The sequence below is a fragment of the Manduca sexta genome, chromosome 20, assembly GCF_014839805.1.
Source record: "Manduca sexta isolate Smith_Timp_Sample1 chromosome 20, JHU_Msex_v1.0, whole genome shotgun sequence".
Taxonomy (NCBI): domain Eukaryota; kingdom Metazoa; phylum Arthropoda; class Insecta; order Lepidoptera; family Sphingidae; genus Manduca; species Manduca sexta.
In genome coordinates, this window is record NC_051134.1 from 13,693,995 (window position 1) to 13,715,664 (window position 21,670).

Consider the following 21,670-nt stretch of genomic DNA (forward strand, 5'->3'; position numbering starts at 1 on the left):
GCACAAAAATAGACTACGGACTAAATAAGAAATATATATTTATACAAGTTTTTTATCCCGAAATAATACGCACTGATGTAATATTGTTTTAATAGTATCTATTTAGAATCACTATGAACTGATAAGACTCTACAGAGAGCTAAAACCTTGAGAGAAGTTGTGTTAAGAGTTTTACTCAGTTGTTAGATATAGAATATAAAAATGGCACTGTCACGTGACTTTATTTGTCTCTAACTCTTTTTGCTGGTGGTAGGATATATTTTATATCCGCCAGGATAGCGACCACAGTACTCAAGGTTAATATACCTGCCATAGTGGCCCACGTGTGTCGTGTTCCGGGATCAGCCTGTGTATATCCGGTTGCAATAGGCCGGCATAATTGTGTCGACTGTCGACATAATCTCTCGCCAGTCGACATTCTATTGGATCCCATACCACTTAACATTAGGTGCAATCACGCTGCCGGACCGAATAAAAAAATCTAATACATTCTGATTAAAAGTAAGCACCCAGCCTCAGCAGATATCCTAAAAAGTTAAAATATTTTAGGCCACACAACAAAAAGTAAATATTCTATATACGTGGTCGAAATATGCTGCTCTAATCGGAGCAGTGGTTGGAACCAAAGATTTTATGCCAAAAGAATTTTAAGAAAATGTACGCCATTTTAAATCGAAAGTATGTAGAGGTGTGCTCATTCAATTACATTTAAATAATATACAGGTTTGTATTTAACCAAAGTTTGTTACACTTGTAATAATTATAGTTGAAAAAAAAAAGATTAATATGTGACGGTCCTTTCAGATGCCTCTGCTTAACAAAATAAATTAAAAAATATATAATGCAATAAGAACAAAATATTACACAACGTAAAAATACGTAAAGTATCTAATGACTGGATGTTTATAAATAATATAAATAAATTTAAAGTGCCCCAAAGACACGTTTGACCATGCAGACATAGGCAAGTGGAAGATACGCTCGGTGATTATGAAAAGAATTTAAAAAGGTCACGGGAATATAGTACACATAGTTCCTAGCCGGTTGTTTAACAATAGCTCATCATCAAAGCGTTGAAAGTGGAGAATTAAAAAGTCAGTTTTTCCTCATACGTTGACATCGGTTGTAAATCACAGTTGCCGTGTTTATTTTACGATCGAGCTATTATCGTCAACTTGGCGGTTTTGCAATGCGTCGCCACTCAAAACGCCTTCGGCACAATACGCGACATTAGGGCTGGGACATGATTGTCCCTACTTACGGTACCGTTGTGGTATCTTTTGTTTTCTTAATTATCTTTATTAATAGTTAAAGGGTGTGCAGGATAATTAAAACGCCCTATTCACATTCAAACGTGTAACATGTTAATAAATGATTGCTTTATTATAAGATATTGTAGCCAATTTCAGTTATAGTTCATAGAATCGAGATTAGAATGACAGCCCTGCGTTTGTAGGAGTCGTAAAAAGCAGATATATTCGAACATGCACATCGGCTATTTCTGTATCGCCTTGTAGAGGTACCATTCTGCCGATGGTGTTGCGTTCACGGCTCCTATATCTGTGTTCCTTTGGATACAATTTATTTTATTATTCACAATAAAATGTGAAATTTTCGTTGCATTGATCTGTTTTTATGTGCCTAGTATACAGTTATTTTTAATTTATATTGTGCGATCGAAGCCGTAAATATTTGACGTACAGGGTTTGTATGAAGTCGACTTTAAATATTTTTTATCTCATTCGTATACTTATATCAGGTAATAATCTATAAAAAGTAATAAATGCGAATCATGAGTAAGTTATTATACATTATGTTATATCATAATTAATCATGATCCTATTATCTTACTAATATATAAATGCGAAAATGGATGAAGATGTTCGTTAGAAATAAACGCATAAACAACAAAACTAATTTCGATAAAATTTTGCATACGGGTAGACTGTCTTGGATTAACACACAGGTAACTTATTCACTCCAGTAACCCGCTCTCATGGCTAATATTTTTTAAATAGGCGATACTGGCGTGGTACATGTTTCGCTATAAACAGCTACAGTGTTTTAGGGACTTTTATAGCGGCCTATAACGCGGGCGAAGGCGCCAGCTACACCTAGTATTATTATCAGTGTATAATTTTTATAACAATTTCATCATAGTTCTACAGGTTAAAATCAATGCATCGAGGTGATCTTTTTTTAATATCAATTAAATTCGAAATGCATTTTTTGCAGCAAGCAGTATTAATGTAAGATTTCGTCAATAAATAATTATTTTATATAGACTCCGGATTTCTTATTTGTTGAAATGAAATACTGTTATTAAGTACGTTGCTTTGTAACATATAGTGTATTTACAGCTGTTGAACCTACGGAGATCAGCTAGACAAAGATCTGCCAATGTATTTCGGACATCCTTGTTCAACTCTTTATCATAAATATTTAATCATACAGCACGAGAGAGATAAATTTCGATGTGAAGATTTATGATAAAAAATGCGTTTTTGATAGTAAATATAAATAACCTTGAAACCTTACGAAAATATCGTTTTGATAAAATCTAATTATTTATCATCGACGTGCATCGGTGAAGCGGGTTTTTCAATATTTGGGGAAGGTTGCAGTTATAAGAGATTGTGGAGGGTTTTAATTTCTTGAGCAGACAAGATGGTGGGACTCTGATTGTATTGAATCGTGGCTTTTGAAAAAATCTATGCCATTTTATTTATGAATAATAGGGGGTGTAGGCGTTTATTTAGTTATAAAACAATTACATAATTGTATTATATGTATTACTTACATATTTTTATGCACTGTTTCAAGTCAAAGTCTAATGTATGGTTCTTCTAACCTAAAACCATATAAAAATATAAATATCCGTATGGCTCATTGTTATCAGCCAAAACCTTCACGCTTGTCATCATGATCGTGGATTTACTGAAGTCCTTTAGTTTACTAGTTTTCTAAACGTTTGTACCACAAAAGAAGGGCCTTTACGATTTTTGAATTCTTGATTAAAATGTATGTATAGTCGTAAATGCCGGTCCGAGCTGGTTACTTCCGTTTGTACCTTGTTTTTATTATAAATTATCCCTAATTTAAAATGTCCATAGTTATATAAGTAATTTTAATAGTTGTTTATAAATAATAATAATTATTCTTATGCTTTGTTTTGACGTTTCATAAGTGCAACTTTGTTCGCCTACGTGATAAATAAAGTATTTTATTTTTTATTTATTTTTTTAAATATATAATATTATTATTGTTGGTGGTAAGGTACTTATCTGTATCCCCCAGATTAGGACCACCGAACATATTGGTTTTATACTGATGAAACCCATCACAGTCCACAAAAGGTTGTCGCGTTCCGGGATGGGTCTGTTCATATCCAGTTTCAAACGGGCCGACATAATTATGTCGATTGGCGAGTTAAAGTCATCTCTTGTCAGTCGACACTCTATTTGGAGCCCCATCCACTTACCATCAGGCGTAATGGTGTCACTGTGCCGTACTTAAAGAAATATTAAAAAAGTAATTTGCTAGGATTCGTACCGTCCAGGTAACCACCAATTTGTTTGTCTATTTGTCTGTTCAGGCCCTTTATTCACGAATACGTACAGCTATCAAGTTGAAATTTATATCAAAAACTCGAGACTATAGTCTCCTTCACATGGAAAAAAAATTCAAACTTATAAGTCAACTTGGTTTTGACCAGAGGTCAGAGATATGACCGTTTACATCGCATTTTTTGGTGTTTTTACAAGGCAATTATGATACTATAGCGTCCTCCTATTTGGCCTAGAATCATGCAATTTCTCAAGAACCAATATCATACAGTACATCTAAAGGAAAAATCTGAAAACCGTTAATATGTACTTTTAGAATCAAAAAAGGTAATTTATTATTACAAACTTATTATAGCGGTTGGCGCAATAACCGTGATCAATCGACAAAGTTAAGTTTATTAAGTTTAAACTTACAATTAGACATAGATATCTTCAAACAAGTTTGTACAGAACCCTCGCATGAGTCCAACTCGCACTTGTCCGGTATTTATTTGTGGTCATCAATAGTTTCACGACCAGCCAGAGTTCTCATATAAGCATAACAATTAAAATTAACCCAGTTTACTATTTGTTTCTTATTTCAATCAAAATGCTGCTATAGCCTTTTTGGGTTTTGAACGGACTGCAAGGACAAAAGTCGCAGGATGTAAACAGAAGGCATCACACACATCTGACTTTGAACGCTACGTGGCCATTCTTGTCTATTTTTAGTGAATTATTTTTTGTTTCAACAATGAAGAAATACGTCGAAGAAAACCTACGGATAAGAATTCCCCAAAAGAATTTCGAAATCTACAAAGCTGCACCAGGAGTATGATGAACTAAGACCTAAACCGTCTCAGTAACAAATGCCCATGCTAAAGGGTCAATATAAAATAACTTGTATGATTTTAATTCAGTGAAATAGTAGCTTATTCTTCTTTTTTATATGAACACGACAAAGTGACCCTAAAGCATGTGATGGTAAGTGGAGGGGGGTCCAATAGAATGTCGACTGACAAGAGATGATTACCCTTGACAGTCGATATAATGATGTTGGCCTGTTGGAACCACATGTACACAGGCTGATCCATGGCCCTTATTCTGTATGATAGTGTAAACGCGTAACGCGGCCGTGTCATGTTATCTTCGAGAAATGTGTGTGGAATGGTATTCTGCAAGCCAAATTTCTATAGTCCTAAACATGATGCGTTGTGTTACGTGCTTGTTACGCACTATTAAAATAACGTGCGGGATAGAGAATAAGGCCCCAGGAACGCGACACTCCTACGCAGGCCACTACGGCGGCTTTAAAACCTTGTGTACAATGCTCGCTAACCAGGCGGATATAAAATGTCCTATCACCAGCAAAATCATTCATTTATTAACTGGAAAGAGTTAAGTGTAATTAAATATTTAGTGCGCACACATACGTGCTTATTTTAGTCCATGGTGCGTATTCCGCTGGAATCTTATCAGTGACCGTGACGCGAACGATGAATATAACAAAAATATAGATAATGATATTCGTGTTGATAACACTCACAGATACCAATGTTATTGCGATTTATTATTAAAAAATATTTTTTATAAATTTTAATTGTTGCGTAACCTGACGCGTGGAAATCTGCTAACGAGAATTATATAATTTTTATGAAGGAAAAATACGTTTTCATTACAATAATAATTATATTTTTATTGAAATAGTTTTCTTGTAATTAATAAGTATCAACTTATCTATAAATCTAATCTTTTATACCTATCGTCAAATATGGAGATTTAAAGCAATAGTACCTTATACCCAACAGGAAATTCGGTGCACACTGTAAACAAATTATAATCGATTAAACGGCAATGAAGAAACGAGAAAGTACTTTATCAGTAAGGCACGTTTTTATAAAAAGCTGTAGGTAAAGAGCATTTTTGGTTGACATCAACACGTGCATAAGATAAACACTATTGTAAATATAATACGTTGTACGATAAATATATTATCGAGTATCACAATTAGACTTAGCATTGCCCTTTTTACGCCAAGTTTGTCCAATTCCGTCAATCCTAGATTTACTATCATTGTAAATAACAAGAAAATAAATACTTAATTTTTTTTTTATATAAATTCAAGACTACCTACATTAAAACTTATGTCTTTTAATGTAAAGGTAAGTGGAGATGTGTATTTAGTGAAGTTTTATTGGTTTTAATTATCATTTCATATTTCTACTGTGTTTTAGAGTTCAGTTATCTTTAAAGATACATTTTACTCCTTCTATCATTAAGAATTCTGTTCCCACACTGGTATTTGTAAGTTATAGGGTTTAGGTCCATTGATAATTATTTAACGTCAGGCTAAAAAAACAAAGTCAAATTATTTATGCATTAAAATTGTAAAATCCATTTAGATCAACCAAATGATGGGTACCTTATATTAGTAGAAGGTACTTATTAATATGAGATATATATATGGAACCTTGGAATGTGACGTACATAATCCGTCATACAGAAAACTGCGAGATTTGTATCTAAACAAAAATAAAATAGACCATTCTGCATATAGTTGCAAAGTGCACGCATTTTTGTGTGGGGTTACACACACACACACACACACACACACACACACACACACACAATATCATGTATTTATCCCCGCAGGGGTATGCAGAGGCGCAACCAAGGCACCCATTTTTCGCCAAGTGTGTTCCGTCCCATGATGTGATGGGGCCAAGCCTATCGCCATATCGGGCACAAATTTCAGACTCCGGGCTGATACTGAGCAGAAAAACCCAAATATCACTTTGCCTGACCCAGGATTCGAACCTAGGAACTCATAACGCTGTCGTACCGCGCATGCAGTACAACTACGCCACCGAGGCAGTGTGGGGTTAATCAGAAAAAAATCTATTGATACCCTCTAAACTATGTGTGATGTCTTGGTGTAATTATTAGGTATACGTTTATTATATCAGTTCTAAAAAGTAACTATTCCATAGTAAATAACTAACAATTAGAAGAGAACACGCATTTATTAATCGAATTCCCACCCAATGTACAGCTCCAATTTTTAATTAAGGTATAAGGAGTGGTCGTTTAGGTTTTGAAATATAAACTAAATTGAGATATAGTTAAATTGTTAGAAGGCTCGTAAGTGGCACATAATGCAGTGTGGCAAGCGAGCATGTCGGCATAGCCAGCGGTAACTTGCACCTCCCTTACATTGGGTTACCAACTGTGCGCACCATGAAGTAGGACATCATAAAATATAAAAAATCTATACACGTAATGGTGATGTGAAACAATATCGAATAATTATTCGATAAATTGAAAAACAACTTTTTCACAATGATATTTTGATGTTTTAATGACTCAATAAAAAGGAAAACTTTTGCAGTCGCCTTATAGATAAGAGTATACCACTAGGACAAATATTTTACAATTATCTAAACAACAAAAATTAATTGATACGCGGCATGCTTTGATGGACTGATTTCAGCAATTTTATTCGATGCGGACGAAGTTCACTTTGATAAATTGTGCATGTGTACATTGTCCGCAAAATTGGCATGCAAATGTCCGTGTAATCCAATCAGAGCATTTTTTATCGAACATAGCACTGTTTCAGTAAGACGATACTCTACGAAAGCAGCCAGTCGTGTTCCGGGGTTCCCCGTGTAAATACAATTAAGTAAACCGGCGTAATTCTAGCGATAGTTGAAGGACAATCATTCTCATTCGTCATCATTCTATCTGGATTGCAATTTATTTCAGTTTTAATATATCTACGTTGTCAGGATGTGAAAGACCTTCGCTGATCAACTCAAAACAATGCCAACAAATAAATAAACAGCAATTGGGCATGAGGTCTTGCCGCGAAAACCTAAAGCGGTAATAAATGAGAAGGTCCTTGTCCGCGCTTGTAATAAATATAAATGGCAACCCTACGCTCGCAAACCTGTTCCGCGCTTCGCTCGGGAAATATGTCGCCGATCGCGCGTGCCAACCGCCTTGTTTCCTTCAGTGTTCGTTACACTAATATATTAACATTTTTTTTCGCACTGTTTTATAAGAATAATTCGGAAACTTCATAATACTCCAAATATTTAATTAATGCTTTTTTTAAAAGACAGTACTGTTCTTATTATTTACCTTTGCAATAGCAGTCTCAACTTTTTACTATTATTCAGTAAGCACATGGCATTGTCATGTATGTTTTCACTCGTAACAACGTTACACGTAAATAACTTGTGTATCTATATTTATTATCTATAAGCGGACTATGATTTCCATTCTTCGCGCATGATGTCGCACCTATAACGATGAGAAAGCCACACAATACGCGAAACAAAACATCGCTCTACATATGCATCCGTTGTAAATCATTTTAGCATTCGTTCGTGTGTTTTTTATGATTTGTATGCGATTCAAAATAAAAATTGAAAGAGGGTTTGAGATTTATATTATTAAAAATAATAGATATGATAATGTAAGTGGAATAAAAATGATAGTTTCGAATACGATTGGCGTGGATTAATAAAAACTCACTGCCTATAACAATTCAGAAAATATTAAAATTGCAAAGAAGTGCGACGTAGTGTACATATTAGTCTAAAATAAATTTACGACTAAAAACATATTATGAAGCTTAAGGCTAACCGTTGTTTATCCTCAATGAATCCAAAATTTCTTTGTTTACATACTATGCAGACGACATTCGGCAGCGGAAATTTATGATAACCTTTAGATCCCAGTACAGATGTAATTTAACAGGAATTTATTGACTGCGGACGTCTTAATTACCGCTCACCGAAGGTAAGTAACAATGATGCGTTTGAGACAGCTAAGTGTTTTACGAAAATAAAGGCAACAGAAGGAGCACAATGACTCACATGGAATTCAACTGTGCCCGCCATACTCAGCTTCGTCGGAATCAGAAATACAATCCTAATTATAATCGCATGCATCCGTCGAGCACCTCAATCGGTCGCTAATGGCACAACAGGCCGCTGTTACAGAAGGTCTACTTCCCACTGATCCAGACTCGAAGTATTGATATATTTCTATTCCACTCTTCTCTTATTTCCACTACACTATTAGACTCCACGTATTGATTATATGAAAGGCCAATATTTTGACAAACATCGATAGATGTTGTTCATTGGTATTAAATTTGTAATATAATAACAGGTGGAGTGTTCTTACTTTTCTATGCAAGAATAAAAAGGAGTGACTTTACTTATTTATGTTATGTCAAAGCCAATTTATTACATTCATTTAGGATATGATTGCAAAGGCGGTTAAACTCAATTTAAGAGACTATTATTATTGTCTCGAAAAAGGAGATTGCATGCATGAAATTGTCCATGAAAATGTTTTGAAAATTTTAATAGTATCCAAACGAAATAGCTAGCTAGACAAAGCTGCTACTAGCATGTTGAATTTCAAGGGTTTAATTAGAGTAATTTATTATTTGAGTTGATCAAACCGCATGTTATTTATAGTTCGTCTAAAAATAGCGTCATTCAGCTTTCGATAATTTTGAAATATAACTGAAGAAAAAAGGATATGAAATAAAACTAAATTTAATAACAGCAACAAATTAATAATTAACTAAGCTTATATCCTTTATTTATATAAAATTCAAGCGAGTAGGTCTTCTGTACTGGCGAGTTGTTTTGTGTGGACGTGCCGTCTGAACCGCGCACAGCTTTTGTATGCACTCATCTCTGTGGATTGTATGCAACCAAACGTTTAATATTTATTTTCGTAATACACGTCCCCGTAAAGTTCAAATGTCCGCGGCGCTTTCGTGCTGGGAGTACAGTAATTTAGTAGTCAGTTTGCTTTAATAGTGTGGCAAATGTGGACAGTGTTATAAATTTATTTGTTGTATTATTTATTCAGTAGTTGGTAGACTAAAGGGTTAGTCATTGGTCTTTTAAGACGTGTGAGATTGGATAAATATGGTTTTAGAATTAGATTTTGTTGCTTTTGTGTTGAGTCAGCAGTTTGATTTTATATAGACAATATATTGAAGACTCCTAAATAGTATAATAGAAGCTACAGTTCATATTTCTTTATGCGTTGGAACTTAAAACTAAATCAATATAAACGCAGTTTTTTTACACCGTTGTTTGCTCAGTTAATTCCGCATTAATCTGTCATTAGCCGTAATACTCACAATAATCAACATAGACGTTTTTATCGCAGTAACAAAACGTTACATGCCGATGCATACGAGCGAGGATTTTCCATGAAAACAACGTTACATTCATCAAACTTTCATAGAATACGTGATCCGTGCATCATCTGTTTATCTAGTAACGTTTTATTGCATCAAATATTTTTAGTGTTCATGTATGCTACGTTTATAAATACATTTGTCGGTATTAGTTGATGGAGAGTGGTCGGTAATAACATATGTGTACATAGGAGCATTGCCGCATTGCGGTGAGGCGGCCACATGTCGACATATCACTTCTGCCCTTTACTGGAATGAACCACACTCAAATGCCTTTTAGATTGGACGCTATGCGATTTAATTTATTATAAATTCTATGAGACACATTTGGTGCATGTCCTGATTATTTGTGTGTATTTTATTAAATTACTAAATCAGGTGCTTGATAACTCGCAACCGTAAAGGGTAGAATTGCATAATGGCTATAAAATGTCGCTGTTTATTTAATTTAAATGAACACATTAGTCAATTAATATAAACATATTTTATTACCATGATATTAATTCTACTCATTTAACAACCAAGAACGTACTGTACCTAAGGTACGTTAAGAAGCCAAGTTCGTTATCAAGGGTCCGTTTCCGGGTCAGGCAGAGTTGTCACAATGCCGTCGCCCGTGACTCGTTAACCTGACGAATAATTGAATAGGTGTATGTTTTTACCGCGTCGCGTTGGACGCAGACTGCCGCGTTCATACATTAGCGGAGCGTTGATTTACACGACTGAGTATCGTGCCGCGTCTATTCATAGTACTAATGTGCTAAATATAGTAGCGATTCCCTATTATTTCTCACTGACTCAGTACATGTTCCGCTTTTAAATGTTTTTAGATTTGAGGGGTTGGTTAGTGTTTTTGTTATCTCGTTATTTTTTTGGTATTTATTGGAAAATATTAAATGTATAACAAAGATCAAATTCACATTCATTATATCTTACATTTACGGGTGTTTGCAGTGGAATATTTTATTTAAAATCAGTAATAATTGCTCCCTTTACAAAATAAGTAATGATGGGTCCTCTATTTATCGTGATTGGATTTTACAACGCGAACCTTATCGATGCATATAAATAAGTTTACACTATTACGTATAGGTATTTCAAGCTTTGAACAAAACGATTTATAATTAATAATCAATTATTTCATCATAAATTTCCCAATTATGTTAGTGTTAACTTGTTTTTGTCCTTCATTTCAACAGTAATACCAAAAATATTTGATTACTCGATTGTTTAGACTTCGAGATAGTACAAGCCACTTTTCAGATTAAACGTTTATTTTTAAATAGTAACTGTGATAAATTTGTTTGAACTGGATAAAGAAGCATAAACCTTGACCTGTCGTGTTTGGGACATCTTATCCTCGTAGTACATGATCCAAACTTCCACGCATACAAAAACATAGTCTCATTTATGTGCAAACTTTACTTCAAGGACGAACTAAGTAAATAGCAAGTAAGCGCATATGGTAAGGCATCATCTCGTAGCACGCAATATGCAGGACCTACCTGTAAAACCACAATACACTTATTGTTCAGTAAGGCACTGGCGCGGATAAAGAATTAAAGCTCGTTGGGTATTGCTATCTGTAACGAAAGCTCTTCGGAAATATTTGGCATAGTTGTTATTATTGTGTTATCAAGTTTCTCTGTAACCAATTCCAGATCAACAATGTTAGACAAATCCACATGAAATGTTAATAAATATTGGTCCACCCGGATATCGAACCCTGAAAAGCCCAATCAAAATACATCGGCACGAGACAGACTGTGATGAATATAATTTTAGAATATTATAAATAAACGTCTGTTGTCTTACTGCGGCAACTCTCGTGATAGCATAGGTGAATAGTGTCGTGCGTCCGCGCACATCTGCCGCCCGATGCCCGCGCAGGCGCCGCGCGTGGCAACACCCGTCTGCACTGACGTAAGGCACGAGCGATCCAGCTAGATCGGCGCAGTTTTGTCATATGCGCCCACGCATAATTAAAACCGTTATTTGCTGATGAGTTATTATTTACAGAACGCAAATGCTATGAAACCGCGCTAACCTGAAGGTGAGAAATTTATTGTATGATAAATGCGAAATAACTGACTAGTATATCGTGGTAGATTCCTGGAATCTTCAATCTCATCTCCTTGTGTCAAGTAACCCCGTAATATAATAGTCTAATATTAATATGTGAATAAAAATATTGCCCAAATCTATTATCCTCGGTTTAGAAGTCAATTTGAAAAAAAGAACAATGTCTGTACCATTCGATGTAGTTTAGATGTCGTCGCTTATTACTTAGCCCACGAGTGGGACTTGGCGGCTCGGCTAATTATAATCTACTAAACATCATCGAGTGCTCGTAACTTAGGGTCGCACCTCCGTCATGTATTTTTAAATACAGTTTTTGTGTTCACTTCCCAATGCCACGTACCGACTTAGATAATAGAGTTCAAAATTTATGGTGGAAATAATGTGTAAATATAAATAAAAGATATTTAAAAATATGTATTTTTTACGAACATATAGTTATTTGTCTAGAAAATCTTACTTCGGTGTAAGGTCAACTGTGTTCTCAGATTGGCCGATGTCAACCCTAAACGATTATGAGTAGAGCTCCTTTAGCAATGCTCGCTCACCACACAGCTTGTTGATGATCGTGTTGTGTCAAACACAAGAATTACACACACGCAGAGAAATAACAGTGTAAATGTTTACATCTAACTTCACAATTTTACTAATCACCGCGGACGTTGACAACATGATAAAGATCTTGTTATTTAAAAGCGTGAATATGAGACAAAGTCATGTGTCATAATAATTAATCTACCTACTCGTGCTCTATTTAAAATCGTCTTGGGCTGATGCCAGCTATTCTAAATACCATACGTGGTCTCATTCACATTTATCTATAAAAATAATTCCGTGAAAAGTTCACATGGATTAGACCTGATCATCCAATTGATACGAAACTGTACGAATTCGTACAGCTCCGTTAGTGTGTAGTCCATTGTTCAGTGCGTAGCGTGAAAATTAAACTTCCGTACCGCCATTAAAGATATTACAAACGTTTCGTAAATATCTATTGTAGTACATTATGATTTGCAACAGATAAAATGTGTTTGGTACGTTCCCATTCACAGTTTTGCGCTATTAAGTATTTATACATCACGTCCGAGTGTAAAACAAGTAAACATTAACAATTTGTAACAATGGACCGCAACACTGGAGCCCATCGAGATTATCATGTTGCTGTTCTTAATCTGTCACTGGTTTCCTTGTAAATCTTAATTCGTATGTTCCGTTAGAGTAATTGCAGCGAGGGCAGCGCTGTACATTTTTTCACTGTAAACGTATCACCTTGTCGCCGGGTAGCTGGTTACTTACAATTAAAAAGCGAAAAGAGCGCGGATTCCGAGGCGAATTTCGAGAAATATCGACGGGGTCGTCGAACCATGTCGACGCATCGTGCCCGCGTCTCTTCGCTCGATTTTTTTTTTATATTTTAGTATTATACGGACAATTTCGGATGAGAATTTTATTGATGTGCTTTAAGTACGCAGCGCCGAGCATTGTCCACAGTGGTATATCAAACGGCATATACGTATGTCAACCAAAGTTATGTTTTGCGCGGCAAATACGTCATTGCAAAATTTTGTACCGTTATATACTGTCTCTATATTATGAATGTAATTAGTATAATATTTTCATAGTTAGAATAATTTTATTGTGATGAATTTCTTGCTCATGTATTCGGTATGTGTTTTCTGATATTTGTTGACCGCTTGTCGAAACGGCTTAATCAATTTTGATATCGCGGGACTCGACTCCGGTCGGGACGCGATACAATATACTTTTGAGTCTTAATTGACCGTCACAAATTCTTAAAAAAATTGCACGGGTGAAGCCGGTCTTGAATATTGTTATTGTGAAGGTTATTACTTAAATGCTTCCGTCGATATTCGGTTAAAGGTTCAATGTTTCTAGATTTCCACAGGAATTTGGACCGTAAGTGACGTGACCTGAACTAATAAGAAATATTCAAAATACTTTTTCAGTATTTAAAGTGAAGTACGCCAAGGGCGTTCAAGTAATTATTTAAACAAAAATGTCAAGATGTAAAATCACATTATATTAACGAAACCCAACAATTGGCGATGTCGATGACTCGATGTCAGTCATACGACCTCATTTTGTACTTCGAGAAAATATTTTTTTAATCTTATCAACGATAAAAGAAGATCTCGTGCTGTTAATGTAAAAAGGTGCACACATTTGCGGTGCATTTCATTTGTGTTTGCAGTCACCGACGAACGTGAACAATAAAAATATCACCGACGTTGAAATAAATAAAAAGAGCAGCCGGGCCAGGTGCGGCGGGGGCAGGTGGAATAATTGGCAATTCTTTGTCTCAAACCGTACGGCTAAACCACCACTTTAAATATCTTCACTCGATGATGTCTTATTTTTAAACATCATGGCATATGACAGAAGAATATCCTAACGCATAGCTTGCAGATAATGAATTTGGTATTCGTATATAAGTATTTAAGATAAATAATATTGAGTATGATTCGGTATTTATGATTACAATGAACGTGTCCAGCATTTCATATTATTTCTAGGAAAAGTCGAGTGGGTTTTCTGAAGGTGGATATAGCCGCCCACGAACTCCTACAGCGGTTATAACGGTTGATGCATTCCCGACCTTTAGGCGAAAGGAACGAACGACCAGAATCTCCAGCAATCTAGCTTACCAAATGCAAGCTTGTTTACGTTGGTTTCTTTTGAGGCAGTGTTAAACTGGTAAAGTAACCCTCTCAACAATTTGCCTATACAGAAAACGGTCTAAAAAATGGTCTTCCTTAGACAACTACAGACCAGTGGCGAAAGGTTTTCGAAAGGGGACCCGACACAACATATGGTTTCTAAAATGCATAAATGTAGTCTGCAAATCGTTCTAATGATCTTACACAAATACTACAAAATGAGAAGCTGGCAGGAATCGCGTTATATGGACCCTTCGCCGCTGCTACACAGTACCAGTTTCAATCTTCGATTTCGTCAGTAAATATCTTTAAATAGTTTTGTTTGTTGTACCCGCTAATTACATCAATCCCGCTGAGTCATCTGTCTTTCGACTGAAAGAGACGGCTGTATTAATAACACAATCATTATAATCACTATAATACAATATGAACCAGTATTTGAATTACCATTTTACCCGTATTTCGTACTTCTGAAATTTATGAACTTTGTAATTATAAAAATAAAAATTGCGTGTCCAAGATTGATTGATTGGTGATTAAATAATGGTAGGTGGAGAACGCCATTAGTCTAAGGAACTCTGAACGCATTAACCATACATCTGTCTGACATTTACGCGGTTTACATATTGTTTCTTAAATTGCATTATTATTCTTAAACATCCCTGTTATTATGTGAAGGTGTAAGTTTTAAGTAGAAGTGAAGAAATTTGTGTCCTTTTAAAAGGTCGAAGGAATGTAGGAGATAAAAGAATAGGGAAAATAAGATAAGGCGAGACAACATATTCGAACTGGAATACTTGAAGCGACGCTACTTGCATATTACTATAGAAATTTGATTATCTATAGATTAAGTAGGTAGTTCTCATTTATTACCACGAATAGTATGTAATAATGTGTACATCAATCATAATGGTTGTATATTTCATTTTTAATCTGAATTTGATTAGTTTTTATGATTTGATAAGCGATATAAAGACATACCGTACTATGTAATGTAAACATTTGATTGTATAATACAGTAACGATTCATAAGTAATCAATCAAAGTATCGAATCGTTCAATTTTAACAAGTGCAATGATTGTATCAAACATAACTATTGTCAACGTGAGTGAAATTCCGGAAGGCGGGAATGTGGGTGAGGTAACCCCATTCGGTCTTTGCACATGCGCCTTGCTCGCAGCGATTTCTGTTGTAAACCGGCCGAATCGAGAAGCGTGTCATAGCGTACCGCGCAACGTTTGCCACGTTTTTGTTTACAACTTGGTTGGATGTTAACCTCATTCTGTGAGTACGTAGCGCAACCCGGTCACTTAGCTGGTACGCGTATTATCTCCATTTGCATAGTGCGGACAAGTAGCGGTGTCGACTTACGCGCCGCGGCTGCTTTTAATGCCCGTGCCTTCAATTACGTTAAAAGTAGAATGCATTGCGATTTGTTCAGCGAGACCCAAATATTAAGTCAATATCAGGTCCTGGTGTATAACTGCGGCATAATTAATACAAAGCGAGGTTGAAACGTGCCGATGTTGTCTCATACCGCTTACTTAACTCATACGGCTTCCACACTTTGGATATTGGTCATTGACGTTTGAATGCGTATAAAGAAAGCGTGCGAGGATTTTACACGCCGACACTAATCGATAGTCTAATGCGATTGAATGATTTTTATTCATCGTTTGAGAGCAATTTACATGTTGTTGTGATAGGAGATTCTTATCGTATCTCATTGATAATATCACCGATCGGATATATCGAATATTTGTAATACTTTATTGATGTTTTACGGCCTAATGGGCTGCTACCGGGCCATAATTTAAATGTAAATAATTAGAAATCAAATACATAGTAATTTGGCATAACATCGTTTAAAATCAGAGATCGCGGCATGACAGCAGAATACTAAACAAATTATATTTTACCAAAATATGTGTAATCATTGTCGATCAATGCTGATAAAATTATCGTTCGTCATTGTTTGTCACTGTTATTGTATACTTAGTAATTTCGCTATTTTATGTAACTAATTAATCAATAAAGAAATCAATCAATAGATCGACGTCTCGACGATAAGCAGTCCCATCCTTCACTCGAAAAAGAAACAATGTTCTATGAAACATAAATGTACAGCATCAGTTATACATGTCTCATAAGGAGTAATAAATAAGAACTGAATGTCCTTGAATATCGAACATGTCAGTTTTCCATATTGCTGCTTAATAGTAGAAATGGCCAAGTACTGGTCTCTCCCCAGGCCATAATATGATCTATTTATGATATATTTTGGGAAATATTCAAAATAACAAAGCTAAGCTAATACAAATATTTAATTATTTAATCCTAGGTCCTAGACTATTGTCGACTACGGTGGCCAATCTCAACGGAGAACAACCAGGTACGCAGGAGATATACTGCGCAAGTGTGTGCGCAATACAGAGGTGCACTCCGTTCCTTCACTCTCATAGTTCGGTGTGACGGCAATCCGATATGACCGGAAGGAGATCAGGCGCAGGACAAACAGCTTTACGTGCTTTCCGAGGCAACTTCCTCGTCGTCTCATCACACCACTAAATTTCCTTGCTCCGACCTACGACTGAGTAATTTTTAATTTGAAAAAACCCAGTCACAATTATTTTTGGCGCGACCTGGGTTTTGAACCTAGGACCGCCGCGTGGTAGTCGTACTTAATGTGAACGCATTACAACGACGCCGCCGAGACAGTCAAAACATAATTATTACCGACATATTAACCTTAACACTGTGCCAAAAATAGCACCACATAAAATCACAATAATATCAATGCTATTTAGTTTTATATATTAGTTTGCCTTAAGACATGTCGCGTTGTAAAGATAAGAGGTAACACGTGATTATTTTCTTAATCGACGACGAAATCAAAAGCGACGATAGCCTAGTTGGGTGAGGAACGGACTGCCGGGACGAATGTCCGCAGGTTCAAATCCCAAGGGCACACACCTCTGACTTTTCTAAAAAATCATGTGTGTATTCTTTGTGAATTTATCGTTCGCTTTAACGGTAAAGGAAAACATCGTGAGGAAACCTGCACATCTGAGAAGTTGTCTATAGGAATTTCGAAGGTGTGTGAAGTCTACCAATCCGCACTAGGCCAGCGTGGTGGACTAAGGCCTAATCCCTCTCAGTAGTAGAGGAGGCCCGTGCTCAGCAGTGGGCAAGTATATAATACAGGGCTGATATTATTATTATTATTATTTTCTTAATATTTAAATATATAGTTAACACAGATTTTCTCAAGGGGTTAGGCAAAGGCACAACTAGTGCATCTCTTTTTCGCTGAGCTTTTATATGCGTTTCTTGATATAAGGAGCTAGTCCCAATTTTAGTCAGCAAATAGATGTAATTTTGGGAATAAAAAAATATCTACTGGTGGTAGGTCTCTCATATGTGAGAGTCCGCCTGGGTAGGTGCCACCGCAAAGTCTTTTTCTGCCGCCAAGCAACAGCGTGTAGTCACTGTTTTGTTCCAGTTTGAAGGACATCGTAGCCAGTGTAGGTAACTACTTGGACATAATGAGACATATCATGTCTCAGGATGGCGAGTACAGTGGAATACCTAACAACACTTCGCAATCCAAGGAGTCGGATGGTGTTTTTACTGTTTATGGGCGGTCGTCGCTTACCATCAGGCGAAGGGCAAGCTCGCTATTCAAAGCAATAAAAAAAAAACATAGTTCTCATTTTCCGACCTCGAAACTGAACCTGAAACTTTAACCAAACTAAACTGACTGAATCTGAAATATTTACTTATATCGCACATTTAACATCTATTGACATGATATACCTACTTACATACATCGGGTAACCAAAACTAGACTAATATACATACAGCATAAATATCAGATATAAAATGTAGAATTTTCCTGTTTCTCCACATTTAGATAAGAGCTCATTAGTGATGATTACTGATAATAGTAAAAAAAAACTTTTTTATTCATATTTTTAGCCGCGTCCTTGTTTACTGTCTCTGCGTGTTTCTGAATTGAGTAGAGAGTATATAGGGATAATTATATTAGTAGGGAAAATCATTTGAATTATAATTTTCCCTAATATATTTCCCTAACTGTTCATCCGTATCGTCGCGGGAGATTACAGTGAGGTCAGTTGCATTTACATACGTTGTGACGTCGATCATCTTAGACCAAAAATAATATCTTTTTTTATACGGGTACTTCAAAGCTACCCTACACCTGATGGTAAGTGGAGTTGAGTCCAATATAATGACGACTGACGAGAGATGATTACCCCTCGGCAGTCGACCCAATTATGCCGGCCCGTTGAAACCGGATATACACAGGATAGGCCAATATGGCGGGTTTTAACACCTTATGTACGGTGGTCGCTATCCGAGCGGATATACAATATATTCTACCACCAGCAAGAACTCTGGCATTGTAACTCTTATGGTCAGTGGCATATGACCCATTAAATCAATCACTTGGTCGTGTACGTAACTGTCATAAAAAATAGCTGGTAATGTAGACTATTTTCATGCATACGCCTCTCTAAACAGCAATAATTTATCACGCAAAAGGTAAATATGAAATGAGGTCACCTAGTTTTAGCACAAAATCGTGCCAGATATAAAGCAAATCGAAAAAAAACGATGTTATTCTACACCATGAGATAACGCAATCAATGCTCTACTTAACATAGAGCATTCTAATCTGTAAGATTTCGAGGAAATCAATGGGGTAAATATTACATCTTTTGTCCATAGTAGGGGAATACCGTGAAAATAATACCATTTGCGTTATAACCACATTGTAGTCAGTAATGTCAAAATCACAAGTGGTTCCATCATTTACTGTTTGGTATATAAAAGCTGTTCTGTAGCCAGTTTTGTTCTACAGGAAATTGGTTGACTCAAACAGGTTGCTTCTCTATCTCACTCAAATCTGATGTTAAGGAAAAAAGTAAACCATACTGTCTGCTACTGGTTATCAACGAAGGGTTGAATTAACTTCCCATTCTATCTCTTTAAAACTCAGCAACGCACTCCTGCGCAATGAATAATGATTCATTAAATAATTTAAGACTCGATGTGTTTATTGCTGCCCATTGTTCCTTAAAATAACTAATTTTAATGAACAATATAGAAAAATACGTATTACCCGATCAAGCGGGTATTCGCCAAACTTTGATTAGCCAACGATAGCGTATGATGTAAAAGTTCAAATATTAACGATGATCTATTAACTTATATAAATTTAGTGTATTCACAATATATTTCGTGTAAAATACTTGTAATTATAATCGGCTGTAATTCACCTACTGCGGCGTGTGGACAATGAGAATAAACGTGTGACATTGAACAAAACTAGCAATCACAACAATGGTTATGAATGAATGTCGTTTGAAGTGTACCCGTATGTACTGGTGTTGCCAGCTATGATGTTTGTTTATATTAATTTTCCAGCGAGAATATTACAATGATTTTAGTAATCGAATATGGTAAAAAAAATAATAATTTATAAGTGTCACGTCAAAAAAAAATTAGAACATAACGATTGTGTAAAACTTATTAATGCCTACTATATTTGATTAATCATAATTATATACGATTATTATTTAACGTCAAACATTACACAACCTTTAATAACTAAGCCCTAGGGCTTTGTCATTATCATAATGTGATCTTTGTTGACACAGGTGCATCTAAGTTACTTTTAGTGCAACGCAATTTGTTCTCAAGAGTTAACACTAAGAAGCATTCATTTGTATTAAATTATTCTACATATTTAAAAAAGTACAACTAAATTGTATTTGACCATTACTCTATAGTAAAAATAAATGTTCTAAACATTTGAAAATGTATTTATTGCTTTTACGATAAATATAAGTCAGATTTTATTTTAGATTTTTGGGAATTTGGTAATTGTCACTGATAAGCTGGCAACCCAAGCGTACCCGGATAATGATGTTATTTACTCGGTTCCGTCATCGCGGATCACTGTAAATACGCAATTGCTACATTTTTGTCGAGCGTTATCGCTTCACTCATTCTATTTATACGCGGGAGGTAGGTAATTAAACGCTAAAATTATTTAACGTTGTTATCTGAATAACATTATAATATGTCCTCCGCACATTATGAAGTTATTTATGTCATTTCTACTTTCTTTTGACCATAGATAAAGGCGATTTTGCTATAACTTCATGTAATGACAGCTTTCTCTTTTTGAATTTGAAATTGTTAACGTTCTTTTGCTCTTCAACTGTTGGTTTAATGCAATGGCAACCAGTTGCTGATGTATGGTTATTAGAGGTTATTTGTTTTTAGTATTTTTCTATAATTACGTAATATGGAAAAATCGTAGTCAGAAAAGTCAATCATTGGTTTATTTTTTCGACTATGTAAATATCTCATACATGGGTCAGAGTTCATCTAGTTTTTTTGCAATCTCAATGATAGGGTAATATTCTACAGTTGATTTTGTACATTATTTTATATGTAACTAAAACGAAAAATATTTTTTTTTTTTTGTGAAAAGATCATCAAAATGTGTTGAGAAATAAATTAATTATTCATATTTTAAATATTTTTCTGAGGAAAAGGAAGGGCGTGGAGAGTTATATAGCTATCGCTTTCTCACGCATGCAGCGTTATGGCCGGTGACACTCGGTGACGGTTTGCTATTTCAGTTATTTGACAAGTACTCACCTAATATTAAAACTTTATAACTTATTTATTATTGAGTGGATTTTCAAAATAATTTATCAGCAAAATTTTAAATGACATTCATTTTTGATAAATGTTATTAAAATGTACGCAACTACACTAGTATTGTGCATAGAATAAAAGCTGCAAAACCACGTCTGACGTCACATCTGTTTCTTGGAGGCAGTGGTATTGTCTGGCTGATTCTTGTTCGATGTGACTTTAGGGAACATTATATCTGGAAAATATAATGGGAAATGTGGCTACACAAGATGAAGTCCAGGCTCGTAAAGTTATTACGCCTGAATAATATTAAATTTGTTAAACTTATATCGTATTTATTGATGTATATGTGACACTAAACTTTAAAAAATATATAATATCTTACCCAAATTCAGGCACTTATCTATTGTTACTATAGTAAATCGCTCTTTGAGAC